Raw genomic sequence first — 6,856 nt, 5'->3', positions numbered from 1 at the left:
AGTTTCAAAGAATAGGTGTATGCTTTGGAAAAATTATATTTTTTAAATAATTTTAACAGCTACTATTGATTTTTATTTTAAAGCTTTTTTATTTTTAGCAGTTTAAATTTTTGCAGTTGTGGGAAATTATGTGGGGGAGTCAGTCAATGGGGAAGTCAGACTGTAATTATTTAATGACAGTAGATGTTGAGATTCAAAAAGTTAAATCTTTATAACCATTAAGACAAATTGTCAACATCACGTCAAATTGTACAAAATAAATATCCTTAAATCAACTCTAATAAAGATCTCAAGCACCATTTTTATTACTTTGCCTATCTGGAAATTTCGATGATTATTGATGGAAATATTGTTTTGTCAGTTTGTGTGTGTACGGTGAAATTGACATTTACCAGTAAAAACCTGACATTTCCAAGCCGAAATGTATGGTTTGTGATCAGCACTTGATTGCTTTTGTTATATGTAATATTGCTAAAGTTATGATCTGGCACATTGGTTAAAAGAATACAGTATGGGCAATTTAGAGGAGCTGTTTTTTTTTAAAATTCAGATTCAGTATGCTGACTGTATTATTTCTTGGTAGTGCATAAGGTGATCACTATTGATCTTTTCTTAATAGTAAGAAGTTGTTATTGTTGAAATGTTTTTGTCCTCCCTCTGTCCAGCCAAGAGTGCTGTTGTCTTGTTTTGTCTTTTAAAAACTATAATACAGTAGTTTTCTCTACACTTCAGTGAACATTTGAACCAATAGATTGCACCTATTGTATAACCTGAGGCTGAGGTATGTTTATATCAGGCTATAATATGGTATTGTATTAAATTTTCTCCTATGAAAAACATAAATCAATCAACCTAGAAAAAGCATTTTCCTGTGCATTAGATGGTAGGGATGATTCTTCTGTAGTTTATTTTAATTTAACCAGGATAGAATGATCCCTACCCCCCCCCCCCCCATAACAAATGCAACATCCACTGGATTCTTTTATGTTAGAAAATAATACATACCTATTCTGATAAGAGACAAAAGAAAAATTACAATGTTTCCTCACCCTCAAATATTTGCTCTGCTGAGTCAAACAAAGCAAGGGTTGCCCACAGATCCAGTAATAAATGCCACATTATTTCCTACAGTTTTGGTGTATTATGTTCCTGAACATATTACAAGACTTTAGCAGTTCTCAAACTTTTTCATAGTATGGGCCACATGTTAATAGAGAGTCTTGCTTCTGGATCATGTCCGTTTCCATCTTTGATTTGCATGGACTACTTCCCTTGCCCATAACATCTCATGGCAACTACAGCAATTGGGAAAGCAACATTAGCAAAGTGTTTAATGTGATACAGAAATAGAATAAATGCATTGTTTGTGATAGAGAAGGCTCATTATGTTTGGTTTCATATAGGGAGTGGAAGAGTGCAGGATATTTTTCTGAAGTGATTATGAGTGAAAATAATAATCTAACAATCATAGCATCTGGACTTCATGGCATTTTTTGCTAGGGATTATTGGTGATTTTAATGCTAAAGCTACATGACTGAATGTTGAATGATTCCTGATTAAGTTGTTTCTAAATTATTGTCTTTTCTTATTTTATGTTTTCAATTTGTCTAATTATGATTCATGTTAACAGCATTTTTAAATTGTTTTAGCATTTCTGTTATAATTCCATTTTTAAGTAACTTAAAAGAAAGCTGTGATGTAAGTTGCAATGTGGTATTTTATTTTGAAAAAGGAAGGAAAATGTATTTTAAGGTTGTTTAACTCAAAAATATTTGATTAAAATATAATTTGGTAATCAGCTATTAGTTAAGTCTCAACTCTTTGCATTGATAATGAAACTGAAAACAAAAGGTATTTAAATCAAACCTAGTCCTTTGGTCAACCTACCTGCTGGAAAAGAGAGAGAAAAACTTTTGTGCTCTCAAATGTGTTGTGTATTGTTGCTTTACAGAGTGGGACAAATGTTGGTTTGATACCAGAGCTAATATCAAATCCACTTTAAAGGTATCTTTCTTTCAAGTGTATGGTTGAAAATGTCTTTTCCATGTCCAGTAAGCCTTCTTCTGCACAATATGATTTTCCCATCTCTTCACTGTGAGCTACATAAATATCTCATAGAGAATTCTGTCAATTCTAATCAGTTGTTTTCTATTGTTCAAAGATTAACAAAGTTTTAAATAATAAGTTAGATGTATTTGTGGTGACTAGAAGCTCTGTTGTTTAATGAGGATATAGAGAATGTTAGAAAGAAACAAGTTTGAATGTAAAGTATGTTGCCTTTGCATTTAATATTTAAAACTGCTAGGAATTAGTAGACTTTTCCAATTAAATGTTTGTGATTTAAAGAGGCTGGTCTTGTCTCTGACGGAGACAATACTGCCACCACATTGAGGAGCTCAGGGACCGGGAAAACTGTTGTCAGCTGCCAAGCTACAAGGCCAACTGTAGAGGCCCTTTGCTGCCACCTAGTGTTATAATAAAGAAGCTACTTCCAAACATAAAAAGAACAGGAGTACTTGTGGCACCTTAGAGACTAACAAATTTATTTGAGCATAAGCTTTCGTGGGCTCCAGCCCACTTCTTCGGATGCATAGACTGGAACATATAGTAAGGAGATAGATACACATACAGAACACGAAAAGGTGGAAGTAGCCATAACAACTCTAAGAGGCTAATTAATTAAGATGACCTATTATCAGCAGGAGAAAAAAAACTTTTGTAGTGATAATCAAGATGGCCCATTTCAGACAGTTGATAAGAGGTGTGAGGATACTTAACATGGGGAAATAGATTAAATGTGTGTAATGACTCAGCCATTCCCAGTCTCTATTCAAGCCTAAGTTAATGGTATCTAGTTTGCATATTAATTCAAGTTCAGCAGTTTCTCGTTGGAGTCTGTTTTTGCAGCTTTTCTGGTGCAAAATTGCCACCTTTAAGTCTGTTACTGAGTGACCAGAGAGATTGAAGTGTTTTCCTACTGGTTTTTGAATGTTATGATTTCTGATGTCAGATTTGTGACCATTTATTCTTTTGCGTAGAGACTGTCCGGTTTGGCCAATGTACATGGCAGAGGGGCATTGCTAGCACATGATGGCATATATCACATTGGTAGATGTGCAGGTGAACGAGCCCCGGATGGCGTGGCTGATGTGATTCGGTCGTATGATGGTGTCATACTGTATTGTAGTTTTAAGAATGCTTGAGAGAGATCTTGTAGGTGTTTGTCTCTGTCTGAGGGATTGGAGCAAATGCGGTTGTATCTTAGAGCTTGGCTGTAGACAATGGATCGTGTGGTTTGTTCTGGATGGAAGCTGGAGGCATGTAGGTAAGTATAGTGGTCAGTAGGTTTCCGATATAGGGTGGTGTTTATGTGACCATCGCTTATTAGCACCGTAGTGTCCAGGAAATGGACCGCTTGTGTGGATTGGTCTAGGCTGAGGTTGATGGTGGGATGGAAATTGTTGAAATCATGGTGGAATTCCTCAAGGGCTTCTTTTCCATGAGTCCAGATGATGAAGATATCATCAATGTAGCGCAAGTAGAGTAGGGGCATTAACGGACAAGAGCTGAGGAAGCGTTGTTCTAAGTCAGCCATAAAAATGTTGGCATACTGTGGGGCCATGCGGGTACCCATAGCAGTGCCACTGACTTGAAGGTATATATTGTCTCCAAATGTGAAATAGTTGTGGGTGAGAACAAAGTCACAAAGTTCAGCCACCAGGTTTGCCGTGACATTATCAGGGATACTGTCTGTTCCTGATAGCTTGTAGTCCATCTTTGTGTGGAATATTGGTGTAGAGGGCTTCTACATCCATAGTGGCCAGGATAGTGTTTTCTGGAAGATCACCGATGGATTGTAGTTTCCTCAGGAAGTCAGTGGTGTCTCGAAGATAGCTGGGAGTGCTGGTAGCGTAGGGCCTGAGGAGAGAGTCCACATAGCCAGACAATCCTGCTGTTAAGTGCCAATGCCTGAGATGATGGGGCGTCCAGAATTTCCAGGTTTATGGATCTTGGGTAGCAAATAGAATACCCGTGGTCGGGGTTCTAGGCATGTGTCTGTACAGATCTGTTCCTGTGCTTTTTCAGGGAGTTTCTTGAGCAGATGGTGTAGTTTCTTTTGGTAATCCTCAGTGGGATCAGAGGATAATGGCCTATAGAAGGTGGAGTTAGAGAGCTGCCTAGCAGCCTCTTGTTCATATTCCAACTTATTCACGATGACGACAGCACCTCCTTTGTCAGCCTTTTTGATTATGTCAGAGTTGTTCCTGAGGCTGTTGATGACGTTGTGTTCAGCACGGCTGAGGTTATGGAGCAAGTGATGGTGCTTTTCCACAATTTAAGCCCGAGCACGTCAACAGACGCAATCTATGTAGAAGTCCAGACTGTTGTTTTGACCTTCAGGAGGAGTCCACGCAGAATCCTTCTTTTTGTAGTGCTGGTAGGAAGGATTCTGTGGGTTAGTATGTTGTTCAGAGGTGTGTTGGAAATATTCTTTGAGTCGGAGACGTCGAAAGTAGGATTCTAGGTCACCGCAGAACGGTATCATGTTCGTGGGCCTTGAGGGATAAAAGGAGAGGCCCCGAGATAGAACAGACTCCTCTGCCGGGCTAAGAGTATAGCTGGAAAGATTAATGATATTGTTGGGTGGGTTAAGGGAAGTACTGTTGTCGTTCCTTGTGGCATGTACCAGTTTAGATAGTTTAGTGTCCTTTTTCTTTTGTAGAGAAGCAAAGTTTGTGTTGTTAATGGCTTGTCTAGTTTTTGTAAAGTCTATCCATGAAACATAGTTATCTACTGTAGCATCCCACACTGGGGTTTGTTCCATTACCTGTGATATATGACAGTCTAATAATTATTTTGTGTTCATTGTTTTGGGGTTTTTTTATTTTCAAAACTATTTGCTAGTGTCCATTCAGATTGGAATGTGAAACTCTCACTGATGTGAAAAGGAGGTAGGTATTTATCTATGGGAGAATAGATCCTCCTCAGTACTGCTGCTGTAGATTGATAATAGCAGCCTTAACTTTGCACATTACAAATCAAGCTTTTCTTTTTCTGCTTGACACATCCTCAGGAGCTGTCTTCCTCCTGCTCTCTCTCTCTCCTGTCTTTTTCTTGTGGGCGTAAAGTGACAATCTGAATACATTAGCAGCATTGCAATTTAGTTTCAGAGGTCAGGTTAAACTTCAGTCATGTTTCAGCAGCATTGTTAATTAAATCACTCCTTGGTTCTCAGTTTTTCTTCTGGCATTACATTTTTATGTGGTTTTGTTTCTACTGAAGTCAGTAGCAACCCCCCCTTTGATTTCAGTGTGATTAAGATTGGGCTCTGCATCATGTAAAAGGAGTAAATAAAGGAGATGTGTTAGTTTTGGATTTGTGGCCTTATTTTAGCTAACTGACACACAACTTTGAGACTCAAAGCAGTGAAGTTGAATGTAATTCTCTGGTTTCATTCCCCGTAAATAATCACATGATGATCAAATTGGCTTTCTGTTAGCCTCAACCAGTATCCACCCAGTGAAACTCAGTGAGATTCCTGATGTTATCGCTTTGGTCTTCATTTTTCACTTTTCAAAGTATTACTTCGAATGTTTACAATTTTCAAAAGCCCTTAATAACCTGGACGTCTGTTCCATTTTCAAAAGTGACTTAGATACTTAGGCGTATCATTGCCTTTCATTGAAATGTAGGCTCTTAAGTCACTGGGAAATGGGCTGTAGGCTCCTAAGTTGTATTTTTGAAAAATTAAGAATAATTTAGATAACTGGTAAACTCAGAGTAACTAAACTAGGGGCAACACTGTTTTCTACTTCAGTCTCTTACGTAGATTAAGTTCTGTTCTTTCCCAAGAGAATTAACTCATCATATTTTAATTTAGTGCTGACTCACGCAATTTTAAACGTGCATGTTTTTTCTATTCCTATGTTAATTTCTACTGGAGCTTGATCCTGGGCTTTTGGAGAATTTTCTAATAGAAAATTATTTTTTGCATTGCGTGTAATAATGTGTGAACTGTATTATAAATCTGTGGATCCTTTTTCTTTTTTTTTTAAAGCAAGCTGTTTATTGTATTTCATTGACCTGTTTTTATGTGAGATATTTTTGTTTGTTATCTTGGATTTGCTGGGTGAAAAAAACCTCACTAAACCCAACTTGATCCCCTTCTAAACTCTTATGGTTATAAATGGAAAAACCTTAGTCCACTGAATAATGTGGAAAGATTTTGTCTTTTTACTATCGCTAATAAAAATTGTGGTAATCCACAATAAACTGTTCTTTCTATGTTCTTGTCCTTTTGTTATTTTATATATTTACACTTTCTTGCTCATGTTCTTTTTGTAAAACAAACAAACAAAACCAATAACCTCCCCCCTCTCCCCTCCCCTCAAACTGCTTACATAAGCTAAATGCACGTGAAAGAAGGTCATAAAAAGAGGGTGAAAAAGAGAGAGTGCAGATACTTTGTACAGACCCATTAAAGAGGATGCACCAACTATTCCAAATGTTCTATGGTTCTTTCAAGCTAATCAGCTCAAAGCAGTAAGGGATTGGGGGCTCTCTAATCCAGCCAAACCTTGGTTTTTTTTAATTGAACAAGAAAATTGTGGCAGTGAAGATATCACTAGGCCAGGGGTCGGCAACGTTTGGCACGCGGCTCACCAGGGTAAGCACCCTGGCGGGCCGGGCCAGTTTATTTACCTGCTGACGCGGCAGGTTCGGCCGATCGCGGCCCCCACTGGCCGCGATTCGCCGTCCCGGGCCAATGGGGGCGGCGAGAAGCGGCGCGGGCGAGGGATGTGCTGGCCGCGGCTTCCCGCTGCCCCCATTGGCCCGGGACGGCGAACCGCGGCC

Source organism: Terrapene carolina, unplaced genomic scaffold (genome assembly GCF_002925995.2).
Source record: "Terrapene carolina triunguis isolate 2854851 unplaced genomic scaffold, T_m_triunguis-2.0 Scaffold234, whole genome shotgun sequence".
In the NCBI taxonomy this organism is placed as follows: domain Eukaryota; kingdom Metazoa; phylum Chordata; order Testudines; family Emydidae; genus Terrapene; species Terrapene triunguis.
This window is presented reverse-complemented; position numbering follows the sequence as displayed.